At 35.1% G+C, this 8,538-nt stretch overlaps 1 protein-coding gene and 1 long non-coding RNA gene across 6 annotated transcripts in view; one reads left to right on the top strand and one right to left on the bottom strand.

Annotated features, from left to right (window-relative positions):
• The window catches only part of LOC118740957 (solute carrier family 66 member 2-like), a 129,521-nt gene that overhangs the window by 40,571 nt on the left and 80,412 nt on the right, over window positions 1-8,538 (bottom strand). The window lies entirely within an intron of this gene.
• Window positions 3,716-8,538, top strand: part of LOC118740959 — a 20,431-nt gene continuing 15,608 nt past the window's right edge. The window contains exon 1 of the long non-coding RNA XR_004993199.1: window positions 3,716-3,726. This is a non-coding gene — a long non-coding RNA (uncharacterized LOC118740959). The remainder of the gene's footprint in view (window positions 3,727-8,538) is intronic.

Genomic DNA, 8,538 nt, shown 5'->3' with positions numbered 1-8,538 from the left:
CTACGTCAAAAGTCGCAAATATGCGCAAAATTTTCCAGATTTGAATTTTTGTATAGCTAAAAGTCGGAGGAATACCGAGGAACAATGTTTTTGGCCATAAAAAAGTAGTTAGCATTTATAAAGTGTCATTTTTGTCTGCTATTTTGTCTAGTAGGTGCTATATTTTCATATGAACCTACAATAAAAATAATTAAAACAAAAGTTATAAGAAAAACACTTTGCTTTAGTGAACAAAAAACTCAATCAGTTTTAGTTGAATAAAACTCGTCTGACTTTTGTTGCTTTTATTCTGTATAATACTACCAATTTCGTACAAAGTTATAATGAATTTTTCTTAGGCAAACATCATTTTGAAATTGAATATTCAAAAAATTGTATTTTTTCCGCCGAAATACCACTTTGGTTAACTACAATGAATTGTTTGCTTTTTTCCAGGTTTTGTATGCATAGGCAATTAAAAATCGTTCGATTACGTGAAGACTTTTTCCGCGAGACTTTTGATGTTTACATCAAGACTCAATTCATTGAACGTCAAGGCGCATGTATACTTATGTACTTCAAATACAAAACAAGTAGCGTCTAAAAATACTTAAGTAAATACATACATACATACAAATAAGTATACATACATACATAATTTCAATATTTTCTGTATATTTTTGTAATCGTTGTGATAAACACTTATGGCATTATTCATAAAAAATAAAGTAGGTTTAAAAAGCTATATAAAATGACGTTTTCATACATTTTTCAGTTTATAAACCTTTTTTAAAGCTACTTTATTTTTTATGAATAAGGCCATTAAAGTGTAATTCTGTTCAGTTGAGCACCTTTCCAAAGCGTAAGTGTACAAAAGGAACTTAAAAATGCACTCACTGCTAACTGAATGACTTGATGATTTTTTTTTTTTGAATTTTATTGTATGGTGGTAGATAGCAAGCTGTTGATAAGGAAACTCCATTAGGAATGAATTGGTGTTAAGCGACAATTAAAAGACACTGTGAGCTTTTGATTTCTTTTCTTATTGTTAAATGCAAGATGAATATTTTTTCATATACAAATATAAACATATGTATGTATGATTTATTTTGGAACGAGCTTCCGTCATCCCTTGTCAAGTTTGACAAGCAAACCAAACTTGACAAGGGATGACGGAAATTCGTTCCAAAATAACCCATCTTACCACCCTGTCGGAAAAATCAACCAACACCAACACACATATGTATGTATGTACATTAGACTGTATCAAGAAAAAAGTTAGCCCTCTCCTTCGAATCTAAAGTATTTTTGGAGGACCATTTCGAAAAAAAAATTCGCTACTTAAAGGGGAAAAGGTGCCAAGTCCACTTTTTTGCAAAATTTACTATTAGACGCAGAATGACAGATAATGCGAAACTACGTCGATTCTTCGTCTCCCCTGAACAATTTAAAAAAATTGATTTGCCACCTTTTCACGTTTAGGTAACGATTGGTTTTTTCTTTTCCGTCGTATTTTGTCATTTTTCGTTATATCTTCAGTATTATAGTCGGATCTTAAAGTATAATATTTCAATGTTTTTGTCTGGGGGAGATTTTGTTTTTTCAAAGTTTATTGAGCTATTCTAGAACTTACCCACCATAACTCAGTTTTTATCAGCAAACGTATCAACCAAATGTTAGTTAATTATTGAAAATCGAAGCATTTCGACTAGGTGGTAGGTGCCATCGAAAAACGTAAACAGGTAGCAAAATTAATTTCGAAATTGCCTTCCAAAAATATAGATTCGAAGGTGTATGGTGTACTTTATTTTGTTTGCTTGAAGGTAATGCGGTCTAATGTACATACATTCATATGTGTGCTTTTCCACATTTACATACAAAGGCAGTCTAATTTTTCCAAAAGAGTCAACTAGCTATTGAGTAGTTAAAACAAATATTTTGAATGACAATTTCGTGATTGATAGTTGCTTAATAAATTCTATACTATAAATATGTACGTAAGTATGGGTAAATCTCCAGAACCGGACTATTTTGTATTACCCACTTTTAAATTTATTTGAATAATATTTTAATTAAAACAAATATCAAAGTCATTTTGATAATAAATTTGACGCGCTATGAGTACTTTTGGTATATTTTGCACTTTTTATGAGTATAATTCCTTCAGCGCAAAACGGATACATTCAAAAATCATGGCAAATAGTATTTCTAATGCTGTAAAATGCATTACATGTTGCAACAAAAATATGTGTGTTACTTCATTGTTCCTAATTTTACAAGCTTTAATTAAGTTTCACTTCTATGTAATAAAATCTTGCAACGAACTTCCTGATGAAACATCAAACTTAGCGCAGAATCCGATGATAATGCAGTAGACTTTGTTGCTTTTTCGATTTTACGATGCAACGGAAGGATATCTATTTCGCCTCTTTATTACCGCATTAATTAATATTCAGAGTGAACTTCCGATAAGTGCTATTCAGCGGTTTAAGGTTAGTATTAAGGCTTATTTATACAAAGGCAAAGGCAGAAACTAAAACTCAGACGAATACTAAGATTCCCAGCCAACAAGCGGAGTTCGCAGGGTGCACAATTAGGACTCCCTGTGTGGTGCGCGGCCAAAATCGCTTAGGCGGTTACAGTGCCATATATTAAAGAAAAAGTGCCGTGCGCTGGTGCTCCTAGAGAGGATCCGAAAAGTGTGCCTTAGGACTCCTTAAATGAGTGATTTTGGAGTCCCAGAAAGTTGCCTCAGATAATCCGCAAAGAACCCTTGCGGACTCCCTATTCGCCTATGATTTTGTGAAAAGAGTCCTTAAATCATCCAATGATAACTTAGACGGATAGTTTTGGGAGTGCTCCGATAATAGACCGAAACGGTTTTTCAAAATTCTCATAATTTAATTTACTTCTTTTTATTGAAAAAACTTAAAGTTAAAGAAAATGATGTAACATGTCATTCAGTAAAAAAAAAACAATTCTTTGCCAGAACCAGCAAATGTTCTATTAAATGCGCCTGAAGAGTTCTAAAGTTAGCCAAAATTAATTTTTTACGTGTTATTGCCTACCTCTAAAACAGCTGCCATAACGTCAACGGTGCGATGTCCGTTTCCAGGAACATTCGGAAGCGACGGCGCACAGTGGAAGAGCCTCATGCAAAATGTGGCAAGAAGAAGTAAATGTGCCCCGATTTAGCTAAAAATTGTAACGTGTAGTACTTTTGCCTAGAAATGATTAAATATAAAAATATTGTAAAATTTAGCGAACAGCCACGCCCACTACACAAGGGGCGGATGTGGTAAATTTGATAGGATTTCAATGAAATTCGGTTTGTAACTTGGATAAACCTAGGAAGACATAAATCTGAGAGATGGTAAAAATCGGTCTAGTGCCACGTCCACCAGACATCCGAGTTCTGAATTCTAATGTGGCAAGGACTAGTACGATTCTCCAAAACACCAAAAATTTGGCACAAGATCTATTTTTGCATGAAAAATACAGACATATAGAAAGAAGTGTTCATGGTAGGGTACTCGATCATGATATGCCGGCAAAATGTATTGACACAGCTGATTTTTTACAATACATGCAACAATTTTTATTGTAATATTTTTCTGACAATTTTTAATCAAAATATAGTTTATTCCACAACATAAAACATAAACATATTATTTCTAAACTTTGTGCAAAACTCGTAACAATTCGTGCAAATTTTCAACCTTTATCAGATTTTTTTAGAATTTTCTTGTGTATGCAGCTTTGTAGCCCATTAAAATCTTGTATAACAATTAAGGTTCGGAGTTAGTCCAAAATCGAATTCATTTTTGAGATATAAAGTATTTTCGAAAATTTTGTTTTTGTATGGAAGAGACTGCGAGAAAAAAATGCCAAAAATCAACGGTAATTCGTACCTACTTGGAACTTTCACTTTATTACAATAAAATTGATTGCGAAAGTAGCTCGAACAAATATTAATACATATTTACGTAAGCTGGAATGATTTGAAAATACATACCGCCAAAAATCTCTTTATGATTGCATGGATAAAATTTTTATGCAGACCTTTTAACCTTAAACTCTTCTATCATCTGAGGCGAAAAACTCTATTTTTTGAGGTTATTTCAAATCGGCCCTGTTCATACAAATATAAATATTTTCCGAAAATATTTAAAAAAGGTGTTTTAAGGTATAATATAGTTGATAATTCCCGTGGAAAAACTGAAACCTTTTTTTGCTGAGGCAACCCAATATATGTATCTACATATGAGAACGCAAAGCAACAATATTCATGTATTACTGAAGCTTAAATTTTTAAAACACTTGACTAACTCATTTATATTTAATAATATGATTTAATAAGATAATATGATTTTATATACACACGTACAGAAATACCTACAATTGTAAACCCGTGCATGCAAGACTAATGTCATTTCTAAAACGTGACTACTTAAAACCTTCCTTCCCGCGTCACCAAAAATCGATAGAACAAACGTGGAAAACCGAAAAGTACGCAAGTACCACACTGACCCACTCGTATGGATATTTTTTCAGAAAATAACGAGAAGACCATGAGCATGCCATTCCGAATGTACACATACGTGTATGTGCATATTAAGCTTAATGCACCAAGCGTCAAAAGTATAGTATGTCATAAACAAACAAAGCAACAACACGTACGTACTTAAACATGCACAGTAGTAAAGAACCGGCAACGGATCAATTGCTACTACGGCAATTATCTTGGCACACGGCAATATACTGTCATTTACCTGCACTAACTTATTTACGAAATGTTACGCGCAATTAAAAAAAATAAAAATAAAACGGTTACATATGCATGTGCTACTGCATGCACAAAATATAGATATGTACATATATGAACGTACAACAAATAACTCTTACAGTGTTTTAGACGTTGCCTGTCAACCGGTTTATCGCCATCAGCTGTTGTCGACCTCTAATTAAATGCATGCGAATATCCGCCGTCATGCCGCCACAACGTCAGGCGACTGTCATTGCACTTGAAAGTGCCAACTTGCAATTTCCACGCCAAAAAAGGTGTGTGTGCGGATGAACGGTGACTGAGTAACCGGTTTCAGCGCTCATTGTCAGTTAGTCAGCCTCAAAGTTGTCTAATTTTAGTTAACACTACATTCGTTTAATTGGAATTTTCCTCGATAATCTGTAGAGCTTTCGTTTTGACATACTCAAATAATAAACTTGTCAGCGACACAGACATACTGGCGTATTGAAAACAGACAGATTTAAAAGAGGCAATAAACTATTAATATACTCAATCGAACTTTGGCGCTACAACTAAATTTAAAAATGTACACAAGTACCGCTGCAGTCACACAACCTAAAAACAGTTTTCGCAGTTGTGTTCATTTCATCCTTGCGATAGTAGTTCTTCTTCTTCTTATTTGCCGCTATATCCGCCTAAGCGATTTTGACCGAATCCAACAAAGCCCGCCAGTCGTTTCTCTTGTGTGCCTTCTCCACTTGGTCTTTTCTTAACAGTGGGGGCCTCCCTCTAACCTCTGCTACCACCAGCGGTTTCCGAGTTGCATACATTCAGAGCTGAAGCGTCGGAATGATATAGCCAAGCCAGCGGAGCCGTTGTATTTTAATTCGCTGCACTATGCCTATGTCGTTGTAAAGCACATACCATCGTCTGCGGTACACGCCGTTGCCAACGCGTAAAGGCCCGTAAATCTTCCGCAAAATCTTTTTCTCGAATACTCCAAGAGCCGCCTCATCGGATGTTGTCATTGTCCATGCTTCTGCGCCATATACCAACACTGGCATGATCAGTGACTAATAGAGTGCGGTTTTCGTACGTTGAGAGAGGACTTTCCGCCTTAATTCCCTATTCATTCCAAAGTAGCACTTGTTGGCAAAGGTAATTCTCCGTTGGATTTCCATGCTGACATTATTATCGCTGTTAATGCTGGTTCCCAAATAAACGAAATTCTCCACTTTCTCGAAATGCGCTGACTGTTTGTTTGATGACCGGAGATACTTGGTCTTGGCCTCGTTGACCACCAGACCCATTCGCTTTGCTTCCTTATCCAACTTGAAAAGGGCAGAACAAACTTAGCGGTTCTTGTTACCGAGGGCGTATGCCAGCGATTGCACGCTCTTGCAAACAAATTTTCCTGGGCGATTCATGTCCCATGTTAAGCTATTAAGCTATGGAGTTAAGACACAATAAATAGAGTTAGGATAGTTGGTCTGACAACGCGGTACAAAATTGATATAGTTCATCAAGTTCAGATAGTCTTTCGCAAGGCGTTAAATATAAGACAGATTGGCGGCTATCGATTAGTTGAGATAAAGTAGCTCAGGCCTTGGCATGTACAAATCTAAATACCTTTTTTTCTTAATACAATCGTCACCTGCTTAAATTTTACCAACATTAGGCTGGTCCTTAAAAAATCAAATGAACCATTTTTTTTCAGTGTCACCCCCTCTATCGGTAATACCACGATCATAGATATCACATTTAAATTGAGGTCCCAATTAGAGACCGTTAAATCGTTCATTTGGTTTTTAAGGACCACCCTAACCTACATATCCTCCACTACTTTGAAAAAAGACGTAGAAAGCTCGTATTTTTATGATAACCACACAGTTTTTGCAGTGAGGATCATACTCAGTATCAATATTCAATTCACTTATTGCGTGTAAATAATAACAGCCTAACAAATTACTTAACGCACGTGAGTTTGTTTATTTTCTAAGTCATTGCAGGCATTCGCTCATATACGCATATACAAACATATGTAGACAATGATTCATCGTTCAGCGAATTTTCGCTGATTGGTTTCTTTTCAATTTGTTTTGTTATTTTGCACCTTGGTAAATTGTGAAAATGATAATTAACAACAATCATAATGCTTACAAACATAGCTAATACACAACACAACCTATCGATTTTTGTTTAACTTACACCTTGGCGCCAAGTCTTTTCAAGTTTTCATCATTTAACCTCCTAGTTTTATGTACTAATATTTTCTTCAAATATAATTCAGAGATAAGCGGAAACAACTAACGGTTTCAAATAAAAAAATAAAATTATAGTTTAACAAGTAAGAAAGTCTAAGTTCGGGCGGAGCCGAACATTAAATACCCGGCGCAAGTATTAAATATATGTTTTTTCACCTTTCCGAAACCTTCCGCTAGATGGTAAGCCGGGGTGTATCAATTTTGAGTAAATTAGCGTCCTTCAATTTCGAAATATTGAAGTTTCAAGCATTTCTGAAATTTACCGTTATATGAGAAGCGGCCGTTTTTTTAGTTTGATTTCAATAATTTTCAACGTTTTGCTTATATTTGGCAAGCACAATAACCACACCGAGTTTGGTACAAATTGGTAGAACGGTTACCGATATACTTATATGTGATCAAAGTGGGCGGTGCCACGCCCATTTTCCAAAATTTTACCATAAACGTATTTCTTGGTAAAGAATTGTTGCAAGCATCAATTTTGAATAAATTAGCTTCAATATTTACTGATTTATCGAAGATTTTGTATTTCTCTAAATTACCGTTATATGGGACGTGGGCGTGGTTATTGTCCGATTTTAAAAAGTTTCGGCGATTTTTTATGCTGTACCAAGGCCAACAACTGTGCCAAGTTTGGAAGAAATTGGTGCAGCGGTTACCAAGGTATACACATGTAACCATAAGTGGGCGTGGCTACGCCCTTTTCCAAAAATTTATTATATTCTTATTTTTCGTCTAAAAATTATTGTAAATATCAATTTTGAGTGAATAATCTCCAGTAGTTACTAAAATATCGCAGTTTTCGTATTTCTGAAAATTACCGTTATATGGGAAGTAGGCGTGGTTAAAGTCCGATTTCGCCCATTTTCAATACCAACCTACCTTGGATTAAGGGAAACCTACATACCAAATTTCGTTGAGATATCTCAATTTTTGCTCGAGTTATCGTGTACACGGACAGACGGACAGACAGACATGGCTTAATCGATTTCTTTTTTCATCCTGATCATTTATGTATACATTTGTCTATATCTATCTCGATTCGTTTTGGCTGTTACAAACAACCGTTATGTGAACAAAATTAATATTGTGCACAAGTGCGCTCGGGTATAAAAAACTAAAACCTCCCTATTATAAATGCCATTCGTACTGTCATCAGGTATGTAACTTGGGAGTGGAAATCGCTGCATCTTTTAGGCGCATCAATATTACATAGTTACATCCCGAGTTAATAAAAGGAAGGTAAAAATACACAAGTTTTAAAAAAACACATACAAATGAGTTTCAAACTTTTTATATAAAGAGCCATTAGCGCCCAAAAATAACGACGTGACCTATTTTGAAGGTCAGCCATTAGCTCAAATTCTTCGCTAATCACTTTGAAAAGCCATAAAATTAGGATTGCCTTAGCAGGTGTCGCTTGGGTGAAGTTAGCTTCGGATGTGTCGAGGTATAGCAAAGTTGTCACTCTGATTTTATTTTGTGATTTTGTTTTTAATTATTTACAAGGCGAATGTCCTAGTAAAACAAGCAAAAGCAATAAATGCT

This window comes from Rhagoletis pomonella, unplaced genomic scaffold (assembly GCF_013731165.1).
Source record: "Rhagoletis pomonella isolate Grant_MI unplaced genomic scaffold, Rhpom_1.0 Rhpom_scaffold_00006, whole genome shotgun sequence".
Lineage (NCBI taxonomy): Eukaryota > Metazoa > Arthropoda > Insecta > Diptera > Tephritidae > Rhagoletis > Rhagoletis pomonella.
This window is presented reverse-complemented; position numbering and strand designations above follow the sequence as displayed.